The sequence below is a fragment of the Triticum urartu genome, chromosome 7A, assembly GCF_056163025.1.
Source record: "Triticum urartu cultivar PI428250 chromosome 7A, HENAU_Tu73, whole genome shotgun sequence".
NCBI classification, from domain to species: Eukaryota; Viridiplantae; Streptophyta; class Magnoliopsida; order Poales; family Poaceae; genus Triticum; species Triticum urartu.
Genome location: NC_141879.1, coordinates 564615854 through 564623711, shown reverse-complemented (window position 1 = coordinate 564623711; position 7858 = coordinate 564615854). Strand labels below are relative to the sequence as shown.

Genomic DNA, 7858 nt, shown 5'->3' with positions numbered 1-7858 from the left:
TTTTCAAGTTTTGGGTAAAGATTTGATGGATTTTGGAATAAGGAGTGGAAAGAGCATAAGCTTGGGGATGCCCAAGGCACCCCAAGGTAAAATTCAAGGACAACCAAAAGCCTAAGCTTGGGGATGCCCCGGAAGGCATCCCCTCTTTTGTCGAAATAACTGCTGGTAGAATTGGGGGCAATTAACTGCCGGGAGAAATACAAGAATGAGGGTAAACCATCTGCCGGGGATTTTGTTATTGCCGGTAGAATTGCATAACGGCGGAGAAACTGCCGGTAGAAGTTAATGAGCAAGGTCATGCACACTTTCAGTAATAATGTCCACATCTTAGGTCATAAAAACTGCCGGGAGAACTGAACTACGGCCCACTATCTACCGGGCCTGTATGTGTCGCGATCCCAAAATAATATTTGGCCCAAATGCATGCTGGCGCGGGAGAGCGTGCGACATTTCGACTCAAAAGAATTACAGCCAGCTCTCAAAAAAAAGATTTAGAGCCACCACATGACCTGTTCTCCCCCCAAATCGAACCCTCCCTAGACCTCCTCCTCGACCGCCGCCGCCGCCCCCTCTGCCATTGACCACGCCCTTCACCAGCACCCATTTGGTTGACCTATGCAACCCCATCGGGATCTATGGCGGCGGGGCTTGGATCTCGGCGTCGCCTCCCTCGATACGCCTGCGACGTCGTCGTCGCCTCCCTCCCTTGGAGACCACCACCAGAACTGGTTGACGATGCCGGTCGCCTCCATCTCTTCTTTACGGTCCATCATGCCGACGAGCATAGGTGGACTCCCAACCACAGCTTCCTCCCCGCCAACGGCGAGCGTGGTGTCCCATCTCTACTATGCTGGTACAATACTTTCCTCAGATCTGTCTTGGTGGAAACCCGATGCAAGCGAGATCTTCCTTACCAAGGTTGTTAATCGTTTCTTCTCTGCTCGATGAGAACTCATGGTGCGCGTTGTCTAGTTGTCCGTATGAAGGCAGATTTCCCCTTCCACCGAGTTACTACTGAGCGTGTTCCTTATTGTTTTTTCCTTTTCCTACCAAATTGATGCAGGTGCTATTAGTGAAAGGATTGGAGAGTGGTTCTAGCGGTGGTTGGTTTGTTTGAGGAATTCCTAGTGCTCGTGATTTGTAAAGGGTTTCAGCCAGGTTAGTGTATATTTCATTTTGTTATCTTAATATGCAAGTATATGTGCCTATTTCATTTGCTTGTATCCATCCTTTTTAGTACATGGATTGGTCTTTATTTATTCAGGTTCAGACATTGCGCAACTGAAGACAGCGTATACTAGTCGAAGGCACGATCTATGCACGTGTTCTTCACTCACTCATCCGTTTATTTGAGCAACATTTATTTTCAGATGGGAGTAGTATGTATGACATTGAGTGTTAAATCCCGTCCAGAGGATTGGCAAGTTGCTGCTTCGAAACTTGGTAGATACAAACGATTAGTGCTCTATACAAGCTAGTTGTTTATGGAGTAGAAGGAAGGTTACTCTAGTCATCGTTGTTTCCCGATCATAGCCACAAAAGATCTTGAATAGCATATTTCACCAGTGGGCCCATTTGGAGCTGTCAGGATTCCAGAAAGGTCCTGGAGTCGTTTTGGCGCCTGCCCATACATAGCGAATCTAAGAAATGTCAACCATTAGATCTCTTGGGCAAGGTACTGATGAACGGTGGATATTCATTTTATAGAAGCAAGGTACTGCTAATCCAAATTCAAAAAATTGTTTACTATAGTAGTAGGGAAATGTAGCGCTCTATAAATTTTTGGTGCCTCCATCTGAAAGAGATAAATTTATAGACATGAGTGTGGATTTGATATTAAAAATTTCTCTACAAAAGTACCTACTTTCCTGCCCTGATTTACCATCTAGCTAATTGTTTCATAGGAGTTTAATACTGAGGTAACATTTTTTCTCTCAAACTTGTGCTTGAATGTACCAATGAAGATGCTCTTCACAACTCTAATTCTTGGTGCCAATGGGTATTCTTCCATTTACAATGATTAAGTGCTCTTTGTGCTAATTCTTGATGTAAAAGAAAACGAACTTTAACTAATGAACATGTAGTTGGAATGAACAAGTACCCTTGTTTATCTCCACTGGTCGATTGATGTGAGATCATTTAGTTCACTCGTCATCATGCACATATACTTGTACATGTAAGAAAATCAATCAGATAGAGAATCTCTTTCTGCCTCTTCTCTGTTTGCTACAAATATAGACTGAAAGTGGAGTACTGCTTCTAGAGTTTAAAGATTTGAGCTTGCAAAAGTGTTAGTTCTCTGATATGAAGTTTATTATTTATGTTCTGTGAAAGTTGTCGTCTGAATGTGATATACCCATATATTATATAAAGAACAAGTCCACATAGGTACCAAAAATTATGCTTAAACTTTCATGCCATCTAATAGATAATAGTTTTTGTATACTTTTAAACTTCGCAAGCATTGCAGTAACTTTATTGTCACAAGAAATTAGATATTTTGAGAAGCTTCTACAAGATCTTGATATCATTTGTGTTCTATCGCTTGATCCTGTGCTTGAGAAGGTGCTTCCCTAAATTGCACAACTCCGAAAACTTGTACGTGATTTGATTTTCTTCTGGTGGTCACACTTACATCCTTCAAGGATCATCCTTATCAGTTATTACAGTAAATTTGTCGATTTAGCGTTGTAATTGCTATTTGCACTATTACGAGTATCTCCTGGAAAAAATCTTCTACAGACCAACGTGACTAATGTAGGTGTGTTGTGTTAGATATAGATTTGGTTATGAGTTACTACTTTTGTGGTCATGGGGAAATTAATCATTCCAGGATCTCAACATTGTAGTATTTTGTGCAAATTTGTGAAGTTAAACGTCTTAGTGTCATGGCTCAGGACTAAATTTTCTTGAGTTCTCACATCAAAACTTGAAATGTGAAAATCAAACTACTTTTGCTTACTTGATTCTTTTGAGCGTGCATATGAAACAATGGTTATCTATGTTGCTTGCCTGTGCTATCAGCTACTGTGATCTATCTTTCATACTTACATACACATTATGCTTGGACATGTGTTGTTTGTGCGAAAGGAAACATCTACTCCCTCTGTTCCTAAATATAAGTCTTTTTAGTGGTTTCAAATGGACTACCACATACGGATGTATATAGACATATTTTAGAGTGTAGATTCACTCATTTTGCTCTGTATGTAGTCACTTGTTGAAATCACTAGAAAGACCTATATTTAGGAACAGGGGGAGTAGTATTTTGTAATGCTTGAACTCAGGGTAGTCACTACTTAAATATTTCTCCATTTAATCGAGTAAGAACAGTTCTTCAGAACATATTATCGTTTTGATCTTCAGACGTCTTGATAGGAAGCACCAGGGAATGTTTGCAGTTTCAATTTATATTGTACATAAAGGATTGTAGATATGCTCTCGGCCAGTGAAAACTTCTAAATGATCTATGCACTATGGCAGTGCCGCGGTGGATACTTCTAAATGACTGCACACATGTTTTTTTAAGTCTTATCAGTATAGGGAGTTCAATAATCTTTTGGCGCTAAACAAGTGGATGCTACAACGGAATGCTACTTCCTCCGTCCCATAATGTAAGACGTTTTTTGACACTAGTCTAGTGTCAAAAAATGTCTTACATTATGGGACGGAGGGAGTAAATCAGTAAAACACTGTAGGAGTTTTACAAGAAAGCTTTGGGTAAAAAGATTTTTGTATTGTGCTGTTTATTCCCATTGGTCGATCGATGTGAGATCATCTAGTCAACTGTCATCATGCACATATACTGTTACATGGAAGAAAAATAACTAGCTAGAGAACTTATTTATGTCTCCTTTCATTTTGCTGCTAAGACAGACTGAAAGTGGAGTACTCTTCTAGAGTTTAATTTTTTTTACATGCTGCTTTTATAAGGTTGGGGTCTTTAATCTAGTTTTTACTCAATAAGTTACTGTTTCTTAAGAATAACATGAAGCATGGATTCTTATATGTTCCATGTATTATGTCAGGGCAAGTAATTATCAGTTGAGCAAAGGCTACAACATGCTAGGAGGAGAAGATTGAATGGAGGCAGAGAGAACACTTGGTAAGTCATATATCCAACCTGAACTTATATACTCTTTTATTATTTTTGTTCTAGTCTGAGTCCAAAAAGATGGTTTGACAAACGGGGGTGACATTCTGTACACACGTGTGCATCTACCATTCATGCTTGTGAAGCATTTAAAAAATGAATATGGCCAAATTTGGGTTCCAAGTTTTGCCATGCTGTCATGACATCGTATTAGTTTGCCCCCTTCAACATGTAAAACTATGAACCTGAACATATTTTATTTGGAACATTTAGATGATGTGTCAGAAGAAAAACAAAAGGCAACAATGAGAAAGAAAACAAACGGCAATCTACTTACATCTGACGTGTAAATTCTAATGTGCCAAAAATTTCTCTTTTCAGGAAATAGAATGGAAAAAGGAAGAGGAGACAATGCTGAAGCACAAGAGAGAGAGGCTAGCGGAAGTTAAAGCAATAAACTATAAGCATTTTGAATGATTAGGGCCTCGCGTTGTTGGGAACATCACAGCCATGGGGAAAGCTAATTTTTGTTGCTAGTTTAGCATAGAGGCCATTATATGCTCATTTTGCCCATGTGTCGCATCCAAAACATATGTAATTTTCCTTTTGTTGCACAACACCCATATATATGGGCGTTTCTAGAAACCTATGTATTTGATCGTTAATTTTATTCAATGAAGTTAAGTTTTACTATGAGGCCCATATGTGAATTATGAAATTGTGTCATTTGTTTTGATTGCCTAGACAAAATGAATGCATATTAAATTAGCGATTTGTGGCCCAGATCAATTTGCTTTTGCTAGTGAATTCAACGTGATGGCATATTAACTGCCGGGTAAACAAGCTTGTGCTGGCAGTTACATTGCTGGTAACTGTAGTTTATATGCCATGGACAATCTACTGGGAGAAAATAAACTGCTGGCAAATAAATGTGTGGGGGCAGTAAAACTGCCGGGAGAAGTTTATCTGCCGGGAGAAGTAATTCCCGGCAGCCGTTCTCGTGGCAGTTCTATCTGCCGGGAGAATTTCTCTCCCGGCAGTTTATCTGCCCCCTTAAGTGGTTTTTTCCCCGCATATTACATGCCATTTCATTGGTGTTGTGGTGTAGTGTCTCCCCCACTTCACCCTTGCCATTTTATTCGCCCTCTTTTTTCGTTCGTCTCTTTTCGCTTGCTTCTTGTGTGTTTGTGTGTTGGATTGTTTGTCACGATGGCTCAAGATAATACTAAATTGTGTGACTTTTCCAATACCAACAACAATGATTTTCTTAGCACTCTGATTGCTCCTCTTACCGATGCTGAATCTTGTGTAATTAATGCTGCTTTGTTGAATCTTGTCATGAAAGATCAATTCTCTGGCCTTCCAAGTGAAGATGCTGCTACCCATCTAAACAACTTTGTTGATTTGTGTGATATCCAAAAGAAGGAAGACGTGGATAATGATATTGTTAAATTGAAGCTATTTCCGTTTTCTCTTAGAGATCGTGCTAAAACTTGGTTCTCTTCTTTGCCTAAAAATAGTATTGATTCATGGAATAAGTGCAAAGATGCTTTTATCTCTAAGTATTTTCCTCCCGCTAAGATCATATCTCTTAGAAACGATATTATGAATTTTAAGCAACTATATCATGAGCATGTTGCACAATATTGGGAGAGGATAAAATTAATGATTCGTAATTGCCCTACTCATGGTTTGAATTTATGGATGATCATACAAAATTTCTATGCCAGATTGAATTTTGCTTCTAGAAATCTTTTAGATTCGTCCGCGGGAGGCACATTTATGGAAATCACCTTAGGAGAAGCTACTAAACTCCTAGATAATATTATGGTTAATTATTCTCAATGGCACACCGAAAGATCTACTAGTAAAAAAGTTCATGCGATAGAACAGATTAATGTTTTGAGTGGAAAGATGGATGAACATATGAATTTTTTTAATAATAAGAGTGCTCCTATTGATCCTAGTGATATGCCTTTGTCTACTTTGATTGAGAATAATAATGAATCTATGGATGTGAATTTTGTTGGTAGGAACAATTTTGGTAATAATGCGTATAGAGGTAATTTTAATCCTAGGCCGTTTCCTAGTAATTCCTCTAATAATTATGGTAATTTCTACAACAACTCTTATGGAAATTATAATAAGATGCTCTCTGATTTTGAGACTAGTGTTAAAGAATTTATTAATTCGCAAAATACTTTCAATTCTTTACTTGAAGAAAATTGCCTAAGATTGATGAGTTGGCTAGGAACGTGGATAGAATTTCTCTTGATGTTGATTCTTTGAAACTTAGATCTATTCCACCTAAGAATGGTATCGATGAGTCTCTCAAAGCCATGAGAATTTCCATTGATGAGTGCAAAGAAAGAACCGCTAGGATGCGTGCTAAAAAAAGATTGCTTTATGAAAGTGTGTTCTTCTAGTTTCCATGATAATAATGATGAAGATCTAAAAGTGATTGATGTGTCTCCTATTAAATCTTTGTTTTGCAATATGAATCTTGATAATGATGGGACTGGAGATGAGTCAACTTTAGTTATATGGTGTCCCAATGATTCGGAGTTTTTAGATCTTGATGCTAAAATTACTAAAAGTGGGATTGAAGAGGTCAAAACTTTAGATAGCAATGAACCCACTATTTTGGATTTCAAGGAATTTAATTATGATAATTGTTTTTGATAGATTTGATTTTCCTTGTTGCAATACGTGCTAAATTTCCTCATGTTTATAGTCAAAATAAAGCTTTTACCAAACATATCCTTGATGCTTTAATGCAATCTTATGAAGAAAAGCTTGAATTAGAAGTTTCTATCCCTAGAAAACTTTATGATGAGTGGGAACCTACTATTAAAATTAAGATTAAAGATCATGAGTGTTATGCTTTGTGTGATTTGGGTGCTAGTGTTTCCATGATTCCAAAAACTTTGTGTGATGTGTTAGGTTTCCAAGAATTTGATGATTGCTCCTTGAACATGCATTTTGCGGATTCCACCATTAAGATAACTATTGGAAGGATTAATGATGTTCTTATTGTTGCAAATAGTAATTATGTGCCAGTAGATTTCATTGTTCTTGATATAGATTGCAAACCTACATGTCATATTATTCTTCATAGACCTTTCCTTAAAACGATTGGTGCAATTATTGATATGGAAGAAGGAAATATTAGATTCCAATTTATGTTAAGGAAAGGCATGGAACACTTTCCTATAAAGAAAATTAAATTACCTTATGAATCTATTATGAGAGCCACTTACGGATTGCATACCAAAGATGACAATACCTAGATCTATTCTTGCTTTTATGCCTAGCTAGGGGTGTTAAACGATAGCGCTTGTTGGGAGGCAACCCAATTTTATTTTTTTCCTTGCTTTTTGTTCCTGTTTAGTAATAAATTATTTGTCTAGCCTCTATTATGATTGAGTTTTTTATCTTTTAGTTAGTTTTTGTGCCAAGTAGAACCTTTGGGAAGACTTGGGGAAAGTCTTTGCGATCTTGCTGTAAAAAAAACAGAAACTTTAGCGCTCATGAGATTGGCTCCAATTTTCACTGGAGAGTGCTATTTAGTTGATTATTTTTTAATATGATTAATAGATAAATTAATCACGTCCATAAATTTATTTTAGAATTTTTGGGGTTCCATAGGTATATGTTTGATACAGATTACTATAGATTGTTCTGTTTTTGACAGATTCTGTTTTTCGTGTGTTGTTTGCTTATTTTGATGAATCTATGGCTAGTATCGGAGGGTATGAACCATAG

General features: G+C 37.5%; 1 long non-coding RNA gene across 2 annotated transcripts; it reads left to right on the top strand.

Annotated features, from left to right (window-relative positions):
- Nucleotides 1-481: 481 nt before the first annotated feature.
- Nucleotides 482-4786, top strand: LOC125525685 (uncharacterized). Of its 2 annotated transcripts, none has more exons than XR_007291393.2 (4): nucleotides 482-957; nucleotides 1064-1158; nucleotides 4029-4105; nucleotides 4475-4786. It is a non-coding gene; the product is annotated as an uncharacterized LOC125525685 (long non-coding RNA). The 2 variants fall into 2 exon arrangements; XR_007291392.2 differs by having other exon boundaries at nucleotides 483-918.
- The last annotated feature ends 3072 nt before the right edge of the window (nucleotides 4787-7858 follow it).